A 20,459-nucleotide genomic window follows, 5' to 3' on the forward strand; every position below is an offset into this window, starting at 1 on the left:
GCCAACATGACTTAATATGAATAATATGCAGTAGATAAACATAACTCAACATCAATAGTAATAAAAAAGAATATAAATAAAAAAATATTAAAAAATTAATAATAAAAGATGCAAACTAATGAGATAAAAATTATGAATAAAAATTATAGATAAAAAAAACACATGGAAATTACCATAAATATGACATTCTAAAGTAAACAGCAATGCTGTTAACTTATTCATAAAACTGTCCATTAAAAAACACACATTAACAATAAGTTCAAAAAAAGTTCAAACAAATTTTAAGGAACAATTATAAAAGGCTTGTGTATATGAGTATGACGTAGAAGGGCAAACAAGAGTACCTATATCTCAATCATATAATCAAATATTGGAAAATAGAAAACCTCTCTTTCATTAAAAACAGGAAAATTTGAAATCACAAACCATGGAAATTTTATGCATATTGAACTAAATGGCTGTGTCTTAAATGGAAGTGAATGTAACACTTTGATGCTTTTTGTGTTAAATATAACAAAAAATTAATTCCAGTTTGTAGACAGACTGTCTACAAATCTTTTGAATGCTGTGCATAGCAAACAAGCATATGCAGATATTAGTAAAATTGCACTATAAAGCTCATTCTAGAAAGAGTACCTGTATGTCAATGTACTATTGGTTCTCCAATTGAAAGTCTTCTCCGAATGTAAAGTTTTACAAACAAAACCTAGTCCAGAAAATAAAAATAGATGTTAAAAACTGTGTGAGTGGAGGTTAATGAAACCTGTTCAATAGTATAGACAAAGTTGGTCCAGTGAACATCAGGTTAGAAATAAGCAATATGGAAAAGTATAAATTGAAGATAAATAGATCAATAATGAGATATGAGATGAGAGTGGCGGGAAAGTAATGGGAAAACATCAGCAGTTAAATTACACCAATTTGAGTCAGTTCTAATGCGAACAACCTTAAGAAAGTACTAAAACTACTATAAAGAACTACAAATGAAGGTCTGTAGACCCAGATTAATATCATCATCAAATTCTCAAAGACTTGACAAAATATAAACTTTTAAAAAGAATAGCAGAAGGCACAGTAAAAATGGTGGGAAAATAACAGCTACTAATTAACAACAGTCTAAGTAGTTTCTAAACTGAACAGCTTAAGAAAAACTAATTTCATACCTGGAAAATGTTGAATTGAAGAATCCTTCAAAGAAGAGTGTATCCACGTTTCTTTATACTAATGTGAGCAAAATCACGCACAAAGCATAAAAACTTGTGCAAGTGGTTGTAGGTTCTTGAAATAATCCATTTGGGTTACGTGTACCGACGTCATTAATTGGAAAAACGTCGTAGTCTTTAGGAAATAGGTGTAGTAACTCTTTTAATACACTAGAGGCAGTGTTAGGACTACGATGCAATAGGAGCAGTATTAAATAGGTGAGAACAAAATGTAAAAGCAAGTACCGATGGGAGGTGTCAGGTTTTCAGGTTCAGAGCCCGCGGGGCTGGGCTCTGGAGCAAACGTGAGCCCTTGGGCTGCTGACGAGGAGCGACAGCAGCAGGCAAAACCCACCAACCAACGCTGGGCAAGCACATCGACACCGGCAGGGACTGCAGGCACTGCCCAGCGAGCCGGAACACATGGACTGGAACACTGGACTGGAATTCCCCGGACTGGATGACACAGGACTGGAACCCCCCCCCCCCCCCCCCAGACTGGAACACTGGACTGGAGGACACAGGACTGGAACACCGGACTTGAGCACACCGGACTGGTCCACACAGCTTCACCTGCACTTAGCTACTAAGCCCCCCAGGAGTTGAGCTCCTGGGTTCGAGTAGCCGGCAGGACTTACTGGATACCGGATGACACAGGGACCAGGACTGGAAACAGAAGTGCTCCTAAACCTAAACTGATCTACGTGCTCCCAAGCCCTAAACCAGCAGGAGTGTTCCTAACAGTAAACTGACAAAAGGACTTCCTAAGCCCTATACTAAACAGGAGCTCCTAAGCCCTGCTCAAGAAAGGGACTTCCTAAGCCCTAAACTAACAGAGCAGGGAACTAAACACAAAGCTAACACAGGTGCTACTAAGCACCAAGCTACAAGCAGTGCTCTACACTAACAAGCTAAACACAAACTAACAAGCTACCTAAGCACTGCTCTAGCCAGCTAGATACAAAACTAACAAGGTGCTTCCTAAGCACTACTCTGGCAAGCAACCAGAAGAGCTCCTAGCACTCAAAGGGAAGACAGGGGAGCCACAAGGAAAAAAGCAGGGAAGCTAACACATAAGCCAAAAGTGATTCTAAATCACCAAACACCAACAGCAAAGACTGCAATGCTCCCAATAGCACAAACACCAGAAGTACTTCTAACATCAAAATCTGTAGTGTTCCTAACAACACCAAACCCTGAAGTACTTCTAACAGCAACAGAGCTTCCAAAGCCCTACACACAGCAATGCTTCCAAAACCAAGAGGGAAAAGCAGGAAATCTAAACACACAGACACCAGTGCACACTGCACTAACACTAACCTGGACCTTAGCAAAAGCAAGCAGGGAAACTAGACACAAAGTCAGAAGTGCACACTGCACCACCCTACCTAAAGCAAACACCACCGTTGCAAAGGCTCCGAAGGAAACAACACCACTTCCTTATCAAGGCCCTCCCTGATGATGTCACATTCCCTAGACCCAGGCAACAGCACACTGGCCCAGAGAGCACACTGAAACCCAGAGAGGCCCAACCCACACCAATGCAGCACCGTGAAGCACTTGAAGCCAGTACACCCAAAGACAGGTAGAGCAACTCAGGCAACACACACAGGTGCAGTATAGTGAAACAATTAGAGCCATGCTGCTGGAAGCTGCCAGCATAGAGAGACAGAGCTAGCTCAGAAAGGACAGACACAGGAAACAGACGCCAGCTAAGAAGCTGACCCCCAGGAAAGAGGTAAGTTTGAGAGGTGTTCTGACCCCAATCATAACAGGAGGGACAAGCAACAATTATAGATAAAAATAAATAGATTGTGAAAGATGATAAATGTATTAGACAAATTAATAAAAAAAAAATAAAAAATATAATAAGAAAATATTAAAAAAAGGGGGGGGGGGGTAAAGCATTCTTTTTTATTACTATTGATGTTATGTTTATGTACTGCATATTATTCATGTTAAGTCATGTTGACTTATGGTATACCATTGTAGGGACTCCTGAGGCAGGCCCAAGTGGCCGAAACACGATTCGTGTCGAGTCCAGGTTTTAATAATAAACTTTTGCTGTGAACTTTTTCTGAGTCCTGTAGACGTTTGTTGGGCATCATCTACTTTGTCACCTTCGCTGTGCTCTTCTGTTGTTTTCTATCAATGCCTTTTGTGTTTAATGTGATTGTAGAAGGCCAATAAAGGCCTCAGAACCTGTTCCTCATTTTAGAATTCTGTGGTGCTATGCTAGAGGAGGATCTGGGCCAGTGGTGTGCTGGTAAATGTTTAACAACAGGCTCTCTCCCCGGTCCACCTCTGCGCCCCTCATTCACCTCTGCGCCCCCTCCCCAAATTGCAGAGCTGGCTATAGCCGGGTAGAAAGCCTGGGGGGGACAGTGCATTACTCCAGGAAAAAAAATTAAATGATCCCAGGTTCCAATCTAATTCATGTTTAATGTGGGATAAAATGCCATAAATAAGTAAATAAATATAAACTTTTAATGTTCAGCACCTGATTCTCAAAGTGGACATATTCCAAACACTATAATGAAAATAAAATGATTTTTTCTACCTTTGTTTGGTGACTTTGTTTTTCTGATCATGATGGCCCAGTATCCGATTCTGCTGCTATCTGTCCTCTTAACTCCGTTTCCAGGGCTTCCTTTCCATTTATTTCTTTACTTTACTTTTCCAGGATCTCCCCTTCCACCTTCTTCTGTGGCCAGTATATCCTCCATCTACTTTTCCAGCATATCCAGTGTCCCCCCCTGATCTCCCCTTCCACTTGGCCTCCTCTCCAGCATCTTCTCTTGATGTCTCTTTTCACATGGCCAATGGCCTCCTCTCCAGCATCTTCTGCCAGTCTCTCCTTCCATCCACCTCTCTCTAGCGTCTACCCGCCTCCTCTCCAGCATTTCTCCAATGTTTCCTTCCACCCGCTATCCCGTTTGTGCTAGAGACAAGCAAAAGTCCAAGGCAGAGTAAAGGATAAAAGCAGAAATTAACACCTTGAAATGTGCTGTACCACATCAAACCTAAACAAAACACCAAGTCCACGGCAGAGCCTGTACAGTATCATGTCAGCCATATGTATGCAAATGAAATGCTTCCTCCGGAGTCTCCATTCAAACACACAATTTCAACATAAAATAATAATAACAAAAAAAGTGTCCCCTTAGGTTATCTCACAAAAATCACAGTTCAATTCAACTTTCTACCCAGCGGGAACATCTGATTGCCGATTTTGATGGTGAAAAAAATAGAGCAGCATCCCTTGACGATACCTGGGCGCATCACTGGTTAGTTTTGCAAATACTGTGCCGGGGGACTGGCACAGCACATGTTGCAGCCCACCCCAGGCGATCTGCCCTTCAGATGCCAAAGTTTCAAAAACTTACCAAGGAGGTAAACGTAAAGGCAGGATCGGTGCTAGTGGGGTACAAACCGGGCAACTGCTCTGGGACCCCCAAACCTGCCTAAAGCTTAAGAAAACACAGCTTTCTAGTGGGCTGTAAAGGGATGGGGAGGGTCAGATTTCAGCTGTGGGCCCGGCACTTCCCTTAATCTGCTAGTGCCTTTCAGCAGTCCCCCAAAAAGTTAGGCACCAGCATGCAGCTGCGCTTTCCTTTTTTTTTTTTTCACCAAACACGAGGCATGTGAAAGGAAAGGATGTTAAGATGGCCGACGTGGGAAGAGCTTGATGAGTGAGCTCCGGAGGTCCCAAGTAAGGGAGACCCACCCGGCCAGACCTACCTGGACTGGAACAGACCGGGAGGCTACAGAGCCAGAACCCGATCCCGTGCTTGTTAACCCAGCTGAATCCAAGGATCAGGGGACGTGGGACAATCCAGAAGGGAGTGCCCCTACCACGCGTCCCATACAACTGCGGGCGATCGAGGCCTAGAGGGGCCTGGAGAGAGCGGGCTGCCGGGCCATCCAAAAGTCAACGGACATCCCGACCGAACCGGAACGGCACTGACCGGTCGGGAGTCAACTTGGTGCCGAGCCGCCGTTGCACCGAACATCCAGTCGGCACGAGAGCAGCGAATCCCGCGAGAGCTCGGGCCCACATCCTGACGGGAACGGCCAGAAGCAAGCCCTCTGTGAGAATCCAAGGGTCATTGAGCCATCCACGGTGCGGGTCGAACGAGTGAGGACCCGTGGCGCTGACTGCAGTGGACGGCGAGGGAAAGTAGAGACCGCGCTGCGCGGCTTCAAGCGATCGAACGACCGCTTCATCTGCCTGGCACTGGAATCTGCCTCGTGGCGCCGGCCTCAAGACCGAACTGGGAACAGAAGAGCTCACTTCGCCCAAGCGCACGCGGACCCGGGGAGAAGGCTGGAGCGCGGAGAGCCGGATACGACAGACTGTTTGTCCTCACTAGCAACCGGCCAGCCGCAAACGAGCAAGAACCACACGAACGAGTCCCCCCCGCTACCCAACCACAACGGAGCCGACCACTGCTGGAACGGTGGACAGAAGAACATCCCGACCATGGAACAAGGACAACACAACAGTAATAAATAAAATAACTGCCTGCTTTGCTTAACTGCATGCACTGCTTTCAGCTTGATTTAAAAGTATATACTTTGCTTTGCTTGCTTGCTTTAAATAGAAGGCTAAATGCATGCACCGCTTTCAACTTGGATTCAAAAGTTTATATTCTGCTTTACTGCTCTAAATAGAAGGCAATTGAGTCCTACACCAAAATAGCACCATTCCCTGTAATGATTTAATGCAGATACTTTCAAATATCTAAACATTATACTTAGAAGACAAACGAACTGTTCAGCCAAAATAATATTACTCTGCAATGATTTAAATGTAATTGCCTTGCCTCGCTTTAAAAAAGGTAAGGAAATAACTTTGTACTTGCATTGCTAACAGCTTAATTTAAATGTAGCTACCTAGCTTGCTCTGACCTCCAGACAAATGAGCCACCTTGGGCAGTAAGATAATTAGATTAATATGTAATACTCACTATTATGCTCCAACTGTAAACACAGGCTTGCTATGCTCTGACTATAAATCAAGCATAATCAGTAAGAACTGTTGCCAAGTTTAAATGCAAATGCAGGCTTGCCTCGCGTTGAATTGTTGCCAAGCTTAAATGCAAATGTAGACTTTGCCTCGCTTTGAATTGCCAAGCTATATGCAATATAAGCTTTACTTTGCTCTGAATGTAAACTAGCTGAATGTTTGTCACAGCGCCTTAAACATAGATATGAATACCAGTAAAACACTCCTAATCATCCATTGTCTCACCCTACTCTTACACGCAAACACAACCCAGACAACAACAACCCCATAAATCACAAATCACAGAGCACTCACACACACACAATGCCCACCCTAAAGAACATCCATAACAACTCACCCACAATACACCAACCCTATGTACAACCTATCAACAACTCATCAATCCAAAGACACAATAACCAACCAAAAGGAAAAATCTCCGGATATGAACACCACCAACAAAAACAAGAAAACAACAACAAACTCAACCACCGAAGAAACAGACAACTAATAAAAATAAACACATCGAACCCCCCCCCCCCCCCCACACACACACACACAGAACCATACCACTCAATCCAACTAGGATACATCAATGCAAGATCTGCAGTAAGCAACTCAGTAGACATACTAGACTGGATCACCACAGATAATCTAGACCTTCTATTTATCACAGAGACCTGGTTCCATAGCCCCACAGACCCCGCCATCCTAGAAACATGCCCACCAGAACACAAAATCACCCACTGGACAAGAAATGGAAAAAGAGGAGGCGGAATAGCCATAATTTACAAACCCGAATTCACCATCACAATCACGGGTGAATCCACCTCACCACAACTTGAAATTGCATCGACAAGAATTAATCACCCAAACCTAATAGGACACCTGAACACAATCCTATTCTGCAGGCCACCAGGAAAATGGCAAGACTCCCAAACACAACTTATGGACTTCATCTCAAACTCCTGTGTATCTGCTTCAAACATCCTTATAATAGGAGACATCAACCTACACCTAGAAGATGATACCTCACCAAGCACATGAGAATGCAAAGAATTCTTAAAACTCTGGGATCTGCAAGCACCCAACACGCAACCAACACACAAAAAAGGACACACACTAGATATCATAACAAGCAAATTCATACCGGACTCAACAATCATACTCACCGACACAAGATGGACACCTACATTATGGTCAGACCATCATAAAGCAAATGTCTCTCTCTGCTGGCGAAAAACACACATAAACACAATCAATAAACAGGAACGAACAACATACACAACGAGAGGAAAAATAGACCCCACAACATTCTGGCAACAGATCTACCAGAACGAATGGTCAACAAATGCTGACACCATCCAATTCCTCCTACAATGGGACGATTTATGTACAACAACACTAGACAAAATCGCCCCAATCCAAACCAGAACATCGCACAGGAAAAAATCAAATCCATGGTTCACCGAAGAGCTGAAAAAACTTAAAACACAAGTCAGGAAACTAGAACGCGTATGGAACAAAAAGACGAACAAACACTAAACGCCTGGAAATTACTTCGGAGAAAATACAAATATACCATAAAACAGACTAAAAGACTAATTACAAAACAATAATAGGACCAAACTACAAAGACACACATAAACTCTTCAACCTTGTGAACAAACTGTTAGACACCACACCAGTCACAAACAATGGCAAAGACATACCAGATGTAGACAACCTTGCAAAATACTTCAAGGAGAAAATAATACAATTACGACTCAAAATACCCGCTAGCCCTATTGAATACGCCACACTTCTAGATTGTCTAGATCCAGAAGAAGGAACATACCCAGCAGACAGAACCTGGACCGAATTCGAACTACTATCAGAAGACCTCATCTCTGAAACACTTAAAAGATTTGCCAAATCCCACTGCAAACTAGACATTTGCCCAAATAACCTCATGAAATCTGCTCCTCAACAATTCATAATAGACCTAACGAACCACGTAAACTTCATGCTACAAAACGGACTTTTCCCAAAAGAAAAAGGAAAAATCTTACTCACCCCAATTCCTAAAGATACAAAGAAAAGCACGAGCGAAATAACCAATTACAGACCAGTAGCATCCATACCACTAATAACCAAAATAACTGAACGAATGGTAACGAAACAACTCACAAACTATCTAAACAAACACTCAATACTGCATGATGCCCAATCAGGATTCCGATCAAATCATAGCACAGAAACGGTACTAGTCACCCTTATGACTAAATTTAAACAAATAATAGCAACTGGAAACAATATACTCCTCCTACAATTTGACATGTCAAGTGCCTTCGATATGGTTGACCATGGAATCCTATTACACATACTTGAATATTTTGGCATTGGAGGAAATGTCCTGAACTGGTTCAAGGGGTTCCTAACCCAGCGTTCGTATCAAGTTACATCAAATTCAACCACATCTAATGCATGGACACCTGAATGTGGAGTACCACAAGGATCACCCCTCTCACCAACCATTTTCAACCTAATGATGATCCCTTTGGCAAAACTCCTATCAAACCATAACCTCAACCCATATATATACGCCGATGATGTAACAATATACATCCCTTTCAAACAAGACATCAAAGAAATCTGCAACGAAATCAATCAAAGTCTACACATCATTAACACATGGGCAGATGCATTTCGTCTGAAATTAAATGCAGAAAAAACTCAATGCCTAATACTCACCTCCCAATACAACACGAACGAATTTACCGCTATAAACACACCAAAATTAAACCTTCCAATCTCAGAAACGCTAAAAATCCTTGGAGTCACTATCGACTGCCACTTAACACTCGAAACTCATGCAAACAATACAACCAAAAGATGTTCTACTGCATGTGGAAACTGAAAAGAATAAGACCATTCTTCCCAAGATCCGTCTTTCGCTGCCTAGTGCAATCCCTCGTATTAAGCCATCTGGATTACTGCAACTCACTATATGCAGGATGCAAAGACCAAATACTGAGGAAACTTCAAACAGCCCAGAATACAGCAGCCAGACTCATCTTCGGAAAACCAAAATATGAAAGTGCAAAACCCTTACGAGAGAAACTACACTGGCTTTCACTCAAGGAACGCATTACTTTTAAAGTTTGCACATTAATCCACAAAATCATTCACGGCGAAGCTCCAGCCTACATGTCTGAGTTAATAGACTTACCACCCAGAAACGCCAAAAGATCATCCCGAACTTTCCTCAACCTCCACTTCCCTAATTGCAAGGGCGTAAAATACAAGATGCTACATGCGTCAACCTTTTCTCACATGGGCACGCAGTTCTGGAACGCACTGCCGCGCAACCTGAGAACGATCTACGAGCAAACCTCCTTCCGCAAATTATTGAAGACCCATCTTTTTGAAAAAATTTACGGAAAGAACCAAAACACATAAAAGTCCACACTCACTGTTCATTAATGCATCAATACATCCACTTCTGAACTCTCACCCCCCGTAATCTCACCTCACTCATACCTTTATTCACAGAAATATGTATACCATACATAATGCCCTTTTAGCTTCCCGCAGTCTCCTCCCAATGTTTCAAGGTTCTGTTCCAGTGTTTATATTCCTTAACAACACTTTGATTGTCTCGCATAACTCTTCACAATGTAATCCATAACCAAGTTGTAACAAATTGTATTTCCATCTTTCATATCGTATTGTAAGCCACACTGAACCCGCAAAAAGGTGGGAAAATGTGGGATACAAATGCAATAAATAAATAAATAAATAAAGCCAACCCTTCCCTTTTCTGAGCCGTCACGTCCTGTACAAGGGCAGCAGCAGGACACACGGAGGCGCAAAGATCACTTCTGACAGCAGGCAACAACATCAAAAGCCCCCCCCCCCCCAGTCCGGACTTACGGATCGGAGAAGAACAGCCCTTCGGATCTGCCAGGTCGCTCGCATCACACACTTAGAGCAAGGGGGAGGAGAAACGGAACGTGCGACGTCGACGACTCAAGTTAGAAGAACCGCCCCCTTCTTGGCAGCAAGAAGTGCGTGGGAGCGGGAGGGTGCATCCGGCAGACAGATCTCCCCGCTGACAACACAGTACTAGGGAGAGTAGCCATTACCGCCATGTTGCGCCACCCCTGGGAGCTGGCTCGCCTGCAGGAACAACTGGCTCGCAAGAGCTTTTAAAATGTAACAACCGGCTCTTGCGAGCCGGTGCGAGCCGGCTCCAGCACACCACTGATCTGGGCCCATATACTTCACAGTGCTCAGGAAACCTGTGTCTTAGCACCTTGATATCAGATAGGGCAGCCATATCAACAAAGAAACACTGGACACCCATAAAAACTCCAAACACCATTCCTCACCTCTCCTGTCCCACCCCCACTGTGCACTACAGTCAAATAAGTGCTTCAGATGCTGTTCAATGATCTGTCTTTCCATTTCTCTAACATTGTCTCCCTCTTCTCCTGTTCTTGCTCAGTGTGGCCCAGAACCTCAGCATGGATGTGCGGGGGCATTATCTTCACGTAGTTCTTATCTCCTGTTGGTAGCTTCTGTACCATATCATCCTCCTGCTCACATGCCTCTATGCCTGTGTCTCCAATAGTGCTCTCGTCTGCCTCCAACAGCAGAATATTGGCATTTTCCTCTCCAGCAGTGCCTCCAAGTCCCTCCTGAGGCTGGTGCAGCAGCTCCTGAGGTGGGAGATGGGGTCCAGAAAGGGCAGGTGGGGGTGGGCGGAATTGTTGCCATCAGAGCAGGAGAGGAGTTGTCCTCTTGCTTTCCCCTTCCTCTTCCTCTGTTTCCTCCTCCTTCAAGACCTGGCTAGTGGTTAAAACATATGAGTTATCACTATATCCCAGAGCTGCTTTCGTTTTGCACTTCCCTTTCCCCAGGAGGAGAAGATAGGGTAGGGGTGGCCAGTTCCAATCCCTCCACTAGGAACTATGACCCAGAGCTGTTTACTTGATTTTTTAACTAAGAAAAGTAAATCAGGCTAAGGACTTTGGTTTCTCTTAGTAGCATTTCTTAGTGATAGGAAATATAAATTCATTTCGAAATAGGAATGCAGTGACTCAGTAAATGTTTTCAAACTGCTTTGTCTGTTTTCTTTTGCTCTTTCTGCCTAATTTCTGTGAGTTAGTGCACACCATTAACTATTGCATTGTAATTCACTTCAATTTGGTGGGCAAAATAAAGTCTCAAACTTTTTTTAAAGTGATTTGCTCTTGGAATAAAATTGCCTACCGTGTTAAAACATAATATTGCATGTATTATTCACACTTTTTCCTTATATGCTGTATATAAATAGCTCAAACGTTTGGGAACTTCATGGATCAACATAACACTTCCCTCCTTGGTCAACAGAAAACTCTGGGATTTGTGCATTTTTGTCTCTGGTTCTCTTTTTCCTGATATTCTTATTGTTGGTTTGTTTCAATATGAGACTGTCTGCTTTCATATTGCAGCCTTTCTGCTTGGCTTATGCATATATCTTACAACGCTATTCAATTAATATATTTATATTCTGTTGCACTGTTCCTTTCTTTATATTTCTAATAACCACAAAAATTATTTGAACCCCCCCCCCCCCCAAAGAACATAGCCTGCAGCAGTAGAGTACATATATGTCTGCCATATGACAACCCCATTGCTAGTTTTGCAGGTGACATATGCATGTGACAGGACATTATGGCAACACTCATCCCTCTCTCCCTTCCACTCTTCACAGTGCTCATGAAACCTGTGTAGTAGGCTTAGAACCTTCATATAAGATAAAGCAGCCATAAGCATTGAGATGAAAAGTCAGGACACCCATATAAACATCAACTTTTATGTTTAACTCATTTTTATTAAGTTTCCAAAACCAACAGTGCATGACGTAGTATGAACAATTCACAGAGCAATGCCTTCATGCACAAATACAATGAAGTACCAAAATTACTACCCTCCTAACCCAATCCCAACCCCCCCCCCATTCTCCCCCTAAACCCCCCTCCCCCCTTATGATCTTTGTTATTGCAAGGAGTCCAGGTCACACAGCATAAGTCCAGCCATGTGTTTAATTGAGGATTCTGCTTCTCGCCATTGGCTGCAACGTGTCCCAAAAATTCGCCCACGTTCTTTCTAGTTTCCTACCCTCTTTGGAGGAGAAGTCCATAATCCCACATCTTTCTAATTTCAATAGCTCGATCATATGCGTTCTCCAAACACCTGTTGATGGGGCTGTAGGTTCTCGCCAGCTCAGTAATATGGTCTTCTTTCCTATTAACACAGCTCGCCTGGTAAAGGAGATGAATCCCGGGGGAGTAGGCTTCCTATTTTTGTAAATCCCAAATAGCAGCAATGGATGGTTCTGTATAGTGCGCCCCCAATATCTCTGTATCTCACCCAGCACCTGAGACCAGAAGTTCGCTACCTGGGTGCAGAGCCAGAACATATGTCCAAGGGTCGCCAAATGCTGACCGCACCTAGGGCATGCTCCTGAGTCTCCAAACCCTGCTTTCAGCGCCCTTGCTGGGGAAATATAGAGCCGCATTGCAAATTTGTACTGTAACTCCCAGTAGCGAGTGTAAACTGAACTGCTCAGTGCCGAGCGAAGAAAATCGCGGAAAATTTCCGCTGTCACCTCCATCGCCAAATCTCTGGTCCAGGCTTGTGCTTTACCGATGTAATCAATGTCCTCTGTAGTGTCCTGAAGATACCTGTGATGAAAACGAAGGGGCACGGGGTTCTGGGCCCCAAGAGTCAGAGCCGTGTTCAGTACGTCCTGCACATCTTCGCTGAGATTGCTCCAACCCAGGGCCCTCGAATAGTGCCTGATCTGCAGATAGGCGAAGTAGTCTGTCTGAGCCAGTTGGTATTCTCGTTTAAGCTCCGCGAAGGGGCGTATGGTCCCCTCGTCAGTCAAAAGCTGGTACATGTATTGTATTCCTTTGTCCCTCCACCGCTTAAAGGTCACTGAGACAGATCCCTCTGGGAAGTCCGGGTTGTGATATAAAGGCAGGAAGGGGGTCGCTCTCCAATTAAAATGATGTCGCTTGCAAAGCCATCTCCACGCCGCACGTGCAGATGCAACCAGTGGATTACTCCCCACTCTAGCCGCTACCCCCTTTCCAGGTGCATGCAACAACCAGCCCAAATGTGCAGTAGGGGAGAGGGACATCTCCAGTCGTGTGTTAGAAAATTCTGTCTGCCCGGTCAACCAGTCCCTGATATGCCTCATTGCGCATGCCACTGTCAGATATCTGACATTAAGCAGGCCCATCCCACCGTGCGCCTTTGGTTTCTGAATAATATGAATTAGGAGTCTGGGTTTCTTCCCTTGCCACAGGAAACCATGTATCATCCTATTCAGAATCCGTTCCTCCCTCCGTCTCAAGTATAATGGAAGCATCTGAAACAGATAGAGCCATTTGGGAGCTAGCATCATATTAAACAGGCCGATATGGCCTGCTAAGGACAGCTGGAAGGCCCCCCACAGCCGCAGCGTACGCTTCGTCTGTGCCATCAGCGGAAGGACATTCCTGTCATAGAGTTTTCCGGCATCTGAGGGAATGGTCACCCCTAAATATTGGATCTGCTCCTCCGCCCACTTTAAAGGGAATAGTCCCCTCCAGCCCTGCCGCAGTTCCACGCCTAGTGGCAGTGCTAATGATTTGGTTAGGTTTAGCCGAAAGCCGGACAGTGCACCGTAGTTCTCGATGGTGCGGAGGAGCAGGCCCAAGGATATCTGCGGACGACTCAACAGCAGCATCAAGTCGTCCGCATAAGCCAGTACCTTTAGCTCATGTCCTTGTATATGTATCCCTTGGATGTGTTTATTTGTGCGTATCTCGCAGAGTAAGGGCTCCAGAGTCAGTAAGAATAACAGCGGTGATAAGGGGCATCCCTGCCGTGTCCCTTTCTGTATGTCAAATCCTTCTGTTCTGACCCCGTTCACCAAAATCATCGCCCGTGCTCCGGTGTAAAGAGTCGTTACTGCCTGTAGGAACCACCCCGCCAGCCCCACCCATTTCAGGGTTTCAAATAGGAAAGGCCACAGCACTTCATCAAACGCGTGCTCCGCGTCCAAACTCACCAACAGCTTCGATGACACTGCATCAGTGTCTGTAAAAGTGGTCAGGAGCACTTTATGCACATTTATAACCGACTGGCGTCCTCTAACGAACCCGACCTGCTCCTCTCTCACCAATTGTGGCAATAGTGGGGCCAGCCTGTCAGCCAACAATCTAGCCAGCAGCTTGGCCTCCACGTTAATCAGCGAGATGGGCTTGTATGAGCTGGGCTGCAGTAAATCTCTGCCTTTTTTGGGTATCAAGCTTATCAATGCCATATTGGCATGGTGTGGGAAATGCCCTACTTCGATCACCGTATGAAAGTAATCTAGTAACGGTCCTGTTATCTGGGGCCTTAATAACTTATAAAACTCTCCCGATAAGCCGTCGGGCCCCGGCGCAGAGTGCAACCTCAGCGCAGCAATAGCCTTGTGTAGCTCCTTGACCTCTATTGGATTGTGTAAAGGGAGTAGTTGCTCCTCCGTTAATTTCCCAAATTTTACTTTCTCTAAGTATTTTTGGATGACTTCTTCCATATCTGCTGGCCCTAATGTGCCCTCATATAAGGCGGCAAAGTGTCGGTGAAATACTTTCGCTATCTCTTCTGGCTTAGTGACAACAGTCCCTGTGTGCTGGCGTATAGCCGCTATATAGCTTCTCTTACGCATTCCTTTTATTAAACGGGCCATCATCCCTCCAGCCCTATCGCCGAATTTGTGCAGCCTATACTTCCGATAAAGGAGGGAGTGAGTCGTGCGTTCATGCAAGAGACTATTAAGTGCTGTTCTCGTGGACATGAGCGTTTCGTAATGTGCGTGTGTGGGCCGCCTACTGTACTGCTGCTTTGCTGCTCGAAGTTTCCGCTCGAGGTCTACAATGCCTTGCGATATTTTCCGATTGCGGTTACTAACAAATGCTATCATCCCACCTCTTAACACTGCTTTTGCTGTGGACCAGAATAGGATTGGGTCCTCTACATGCCTCTGGTTGTGTGTGTAAAACTCCTCCCAACTCTTCTGTAGATGCCCCTGAAATTCTTTCGAGTGAAATAGGTAAGATGGGCTCCATCTCCAGCCACACCAAGGAGTGATCGGAGATCTCCTCTGGGCCAATCGTGGCCTCGACCACTCTCTGGAATAAATCATGGGACGCGAATATGTAGTCCAGCCGTGACTGAGAGTGGTGTGCTCTGGAGGTATGTGTGTAGTCTCGTTCCTCCTCATGAAGCAGTCTCCAGGGGTCAAGCAAGCCTAGTTTCTGGCAAAACAAATCTAAAAGTGATGGGGCACCAGTGGGATTAGTACCTGACTGTGTGGACCTGTCTCACGCTGGATTCATCACCTGATTCATGTCCCCGGCTACCACCAGGGGCAAGTTTGAGTGGTCCTGGCAGTGCACCAGCAACTGCGAATAAAAGCTGTCTGCAGCTATATGGGGGCCATATACTGATACCAAGAGAATCTCAGTTCCCTGGAGATTTAGGTGAATTCCTATGTATCTGCCCATGCCATCTGTAAACGCTAACTTGGCCGTGCACATTAACGCTTTGTGTATGAGGATTGCTGTCCCCCCTCGCCTGCCGGTGGCTGGTGCATAAAACACCTCCCCCACCCAGCCCCGTTTGAGCTTCTCATGTTCTTCCCCCGACAGTCTGGTCTCCTGTAGGCAAGCAATTCTTGCTCTGTGGCGTTTGAGGGCCGCTAGAATTTTGGTTCTTTTAATGGGAGAAGTTATGCCGCACACATTCCAGGAAACCAGATGTATCTTACCGCTCAGAGTCTAGCCGACCGGGCATTTGTGCATGCGTTCCAATTTGAAAGAACGCCCAGGGTTCCCAGCCACACCCTAGATGCTTCAGAAAGGTCTCTCTCCCCACTGCCAGCTCCGATCGCATGCATCTTTCTAACCCTCGCTGTGTAGGTCTAAATCCCTGTCTTCCTGGCTCCTTGTCTCTGTCCATTAATGATGATCCCCCCCCCTTCCCCATACCTATCCCTCCCCTACCCTCCCGCACCCCCTGATCCTTCCCTTCGTTTAATTCTAAACCCTTACCCCATAACATACAAAACCAGTTCTATCAGAGCCTCTGCCATGCTCGAGGCCCACCGCCCTGTCCATGTCCAATTATGTATTTACCTCCGCTGTAATTTCCATAGTTGACAAACCAATACCTCTCGGTACCTGCAAATTGGTGTCCTTGAAAACTGCCCTTACTTTGGTTGCTGATTACCGTCCTGCTCATGCTGTTTCTGCTCCAAGCTGGCAATGTGCTCTTGCGCTGCAGTGACCGAGTCATAATTCAGCCATTTGCCATTTTGCCGGATTTTTAACACCGCCGGGTAAACGAGCATGAATTGTACTTGCATCTCATGGAGGCGGCGACACAGCGGGGTAAATTTCTTTCTGCGTTCTTGTAGGGAGGCTGAAAAATCTTGGAAGATTCGAATGAGCTTCCCGTCATAAGTTGTGGTGTCCCGTTTGAGCCGGTAGCCCCTTAATATCTCCATCTTATGGATATAATTATGGATCTTCACTATTACCGGTCGCGGGGTCTGGCGGCCATCTTGAATGCGGCCCAGCCTGTGGACCCGCTCCAGACATAGTGCCCCCGCATGATCTGACAGGGCGAACTCCGCGATCAGCCATTTTTCTACCACTGTGGACAGCACCGATTCTCCTACTGATTCTGGTATGCCAACTAGGCGTAGGTTACTACGGCGCGCTCTGTTTTCAAGCTCATCAACTTTGTCCGTTAGAGTATCTACCTTCTTCTGAAAATTGTCCATCTGCGAGTGCATAGGCTGATGCGTGTCCTCGAGTTTAGATACTCTTCGCTCGAGTTCTCCAGCCCTCTGCGTTACTTCCGTCAGCGCGGTTTCAATCCCCGCGAACTGCGCAGATAATTTTTCAAAGCGTGGCTCCAGTGCTTGGGTCAAGAGTTTTTCAAACTGCGGCTCCAGCGCCTGGGCCACCGCTGTTGTCAATTGAGCTAGTTGCTCCGGTGAGAAGCTTTGTCCACTCTGGAGCGGGGCCTTCGCGTCGCTGGGCTCCGCCGTCCGTTGCTTTTCTTTGTCTTTTTTTGTGCTCCGCGCCGGCAAGATCTTGGGCGCCGCTTCAACAAACTTATCCATACTCCTTGCAGGTAGATTAGTCATGCTGTACTTTCACTGGTATGCGAAATTTTAGGAGGTTTCAGACGTTTTTGGGCGGAGGACCTCGGAGAGCAAAAGACACACGTCCTTCTCTCTCAGTGCATCACGTGACTCCTTCAACATCAACTTTTATAATATATACATCTTTTTCTTCATACATAATATAAAATAAAATTGTATATAATTTAAAGTATTTTCAAAACGGTATACATAAAAACAAAGAGAGAGGGGAAAAATGAATGACAACTTTAAAAAAGGGCAACTATATACAATACAAATAAAAAGGGTGAGAGAAGGGGAAAGGCTTACTTAGAGAGGAGGGAGGGAGTTGACATCAAAAGCAACAGGCACTGCTTCATGAGGTGGGGGGGTCCAGAGATGGCAGCATGCCCTAGAGCAGAGAGAAAAAGGGATTGATTGGCTGCAATCTGTTGTAGGGCATCCTCCTACTTGACCTGCCCAGTTTCCAGGGCCTTTAGTCACTGGTCAATGGCATCTCGCATGTACCCCATCTCCTCCAAGACAGCTTCTGATCCAGTGGCTGGTGTAGGCAGAGGTGGGGTTCCACCTGCACCATCACCTGCCTCTGGATCCACATGAGCTTCTGCTCGCTGTCTTGGGGAAGATTGGGAGACATGTAGGAGGCCATTGTCCTCTCCTGAGGAGATGTTGTCCTCCTGATGGAGGTCATACTGCTCTTGGGTTGGTGGAGTAGGGGGGATGTTGGGTTGTGGGGGCAGCTGCTGCCTGGGGTGGTGGAGGAGGGGAGATGTTGGGCTGTAGGTACAGCTGCTTCTTCCTCATCATCATCATCTTGCTCTTCCTGGCTGCCCATCTCATCATCTTCCTCCTCTTCACAGTCCCTCAAGGCAGGTGAGGTTGGCTGTATGGCAGCACCGGGTCTAGGGGGTGGGATAGCTGATGGCCGAGTTACAAAGGTGGGACACAGAGACATTGGTTACAACCATGCTGTCCATCACCTGCACAGTTGAGTTGACCATTCAAGTTTGTGAGTTGAGCATGGGGGTTATAGACCAGCCTTTGCTTATTGGTTAGACATTGGCCCCTAGTGGCTGCCATCAAGATGAGCAAGAAGTAGAGAGGGTCATTGGATACTACAGTATTACTCACCTGCTTCGGCATGTAGCTCAGCACACCCCACCTGGAGGAACTCCTGGTCATGCTGCAGGTCCTCCATCTGTATGGAGACAAGGGGTGGGGTGGGAAGGGAAAGGGAGATTGAGTGGTAGGTACTTGACAGATTTTGCATATAGTTGTTTAACATGACATGCCTACCTCCATCTCACAGTGTAGCATGCTATATCAATGTCTCTCTATATATGTTATGACATGGATGGAAAGGCTGATGTGATTGTCCATCCACATTGAACCTCACAGTTTTTTCAGGTAAGTTGACTAGTTGACTTTTTTGCCATTTCTTAACATTTTTATGAATAATTTTGTTTTTCTGAACAAGCTCACTATTAAATGATTTGTTTGAAATATTAACAGAACTTACATATATGCTTAGGAGTTTTTTATGCTTGTAAGGTAGCTCATAAAAGGGGGCATGTGATGAAACTACAGTGTAGTAAATTTAAAACAAATCAGAGAAAATGTTTCTTCACCCAACGCATAATTAAACTCTGGAATTCGTTGCCAGAGAATGTGGTGAAGGCGGTTAGCTTAGCAGAGTTTAAAAAGGGGTTAGACGGTTTCCTAAAGGACAAGTCCATAAACCACTACTAAATGGACTTGGGAAAAATCCAGAATTCCAGGAATAACATGTATAGAATGTTTGTACGTATTGGGAAGCTTGCCAGGTGCTCATGGCCTGGATTGGCCACTGTCGTGGACAGGATGCTGGGCTCGATGGACCCTTGGTCTTTTCCCGGTGTGGCGTTACTTATGTACTTATGTGCGGAGACGTATGTTCCAAACTGAGCTATGAGGCATTGCCTCATATTTTGTTTTAGTATTTAAACAGCACAAGTTTAATTACAACAATTTTGTGGATAGTTTGTTTTGCATTGCTATAGGAGTATCAACTTGTTTCTTTTGGTTTTGAGCTCCAATCCTGTCACAGTTGCTGCCCCCCCATCCCTCCCCAACCCCCACCACCCCACCTGCATGCACCTTGCATGTCCTGCCTAATAGGCATTGCAAAGCAGGGGAGAAAGTAAACCACTACTATCAATGAACATAATTTGTGCACAATTATACATACATCCCTGGGGAAGGTGGCTTGGGCATTGTAGATGGCAGTGAGTCTCTCCCAAGACCTACTGTGGCCTGTGAGGACAAAATACTGCTTTTCTTTTGTAAGAAGTAGCCGTGCTAGTAGTTTGCTATCATCAAATTAAAAGTTGGGCTGTCTCCTTCTCGGAGGCATTTTTGCTGTTGTCCCTTTGCACATTACGTCATGATGTCATGATGTTCTGCTGTAGGATTTATGGTATGGTACAGCCTGCAAGCACGTGATATCAGGAGAAGATTATAAGGAGAGTGGAACAAAGAAATAAGTAAGCATTTTGAATTTTTTCTTTGTCTGTATATAGCATCCTGATTTCTTTGCTTTACATTGCTTTGTTTTGATCATTCATTCTGGCTTGTATATTGCTTATCAAGAAATGCTTCCTGACTACCCCAATTGATGGTAATCAGAGTAAAATTTTTATATTAAATATGAACTTCGTCTAGTCTTTTCTTCAAATACGTCTAAGCATATTCTATAAACTTAATATGCCTAGTGGTCACTCCTGCAACTAAATGTAGGCACAGTCCATGACTTCCCACTTTCCACGCAGTATATAGAATTTCCATGCAGTACATAGAATTTCCACGACGTAAACTAAATATGCCTAAATTTCCACGCACTATATAGAACCTGATCAGCGCTAATTTGACGTCAATTGCGTCAAATTAGCGCTGATCAGGTTCTATATAGTGCGTGGAAATTTAGGCATATTTAGTTTACGTCGTGGAAATTCTATGTACTGCATGGAAATTCTATATACTGCGTGGAAAGTGG

The 20,459-nt window shown here is 45.1% G+C and overlaps 1 protein-coding gene across 1 annotated transcript in view; it reads left to right on the forward strand.

Moving 5' to 3' along the window:
- The window catches only part of TMTC1 (transmembrane O-mannosyltransferase targeting cadherins 1), a 1,359,696-nt gene that overhangs the window by 422,513 nt on the left and 916,724 nt on the right, over positions 1–20,459 (forward strand). The window lies entirely within an intron of this gene.

Source organism: Microcaecilia unicolor, chromosome 9, assembly GCF_901765095.1.
Source record: "Microcaecilia unicolor chromosome 9, aMicUni1.1, whole genome shotgun sequence".
Taxonomy (NCBI): domain Eukaryota; kingdom Metazoa; phylum Chordata; class Amphibia; order Gymnophiona; family Siphonopidae; genus Microcaecilia; species Microcaecilia unicolor.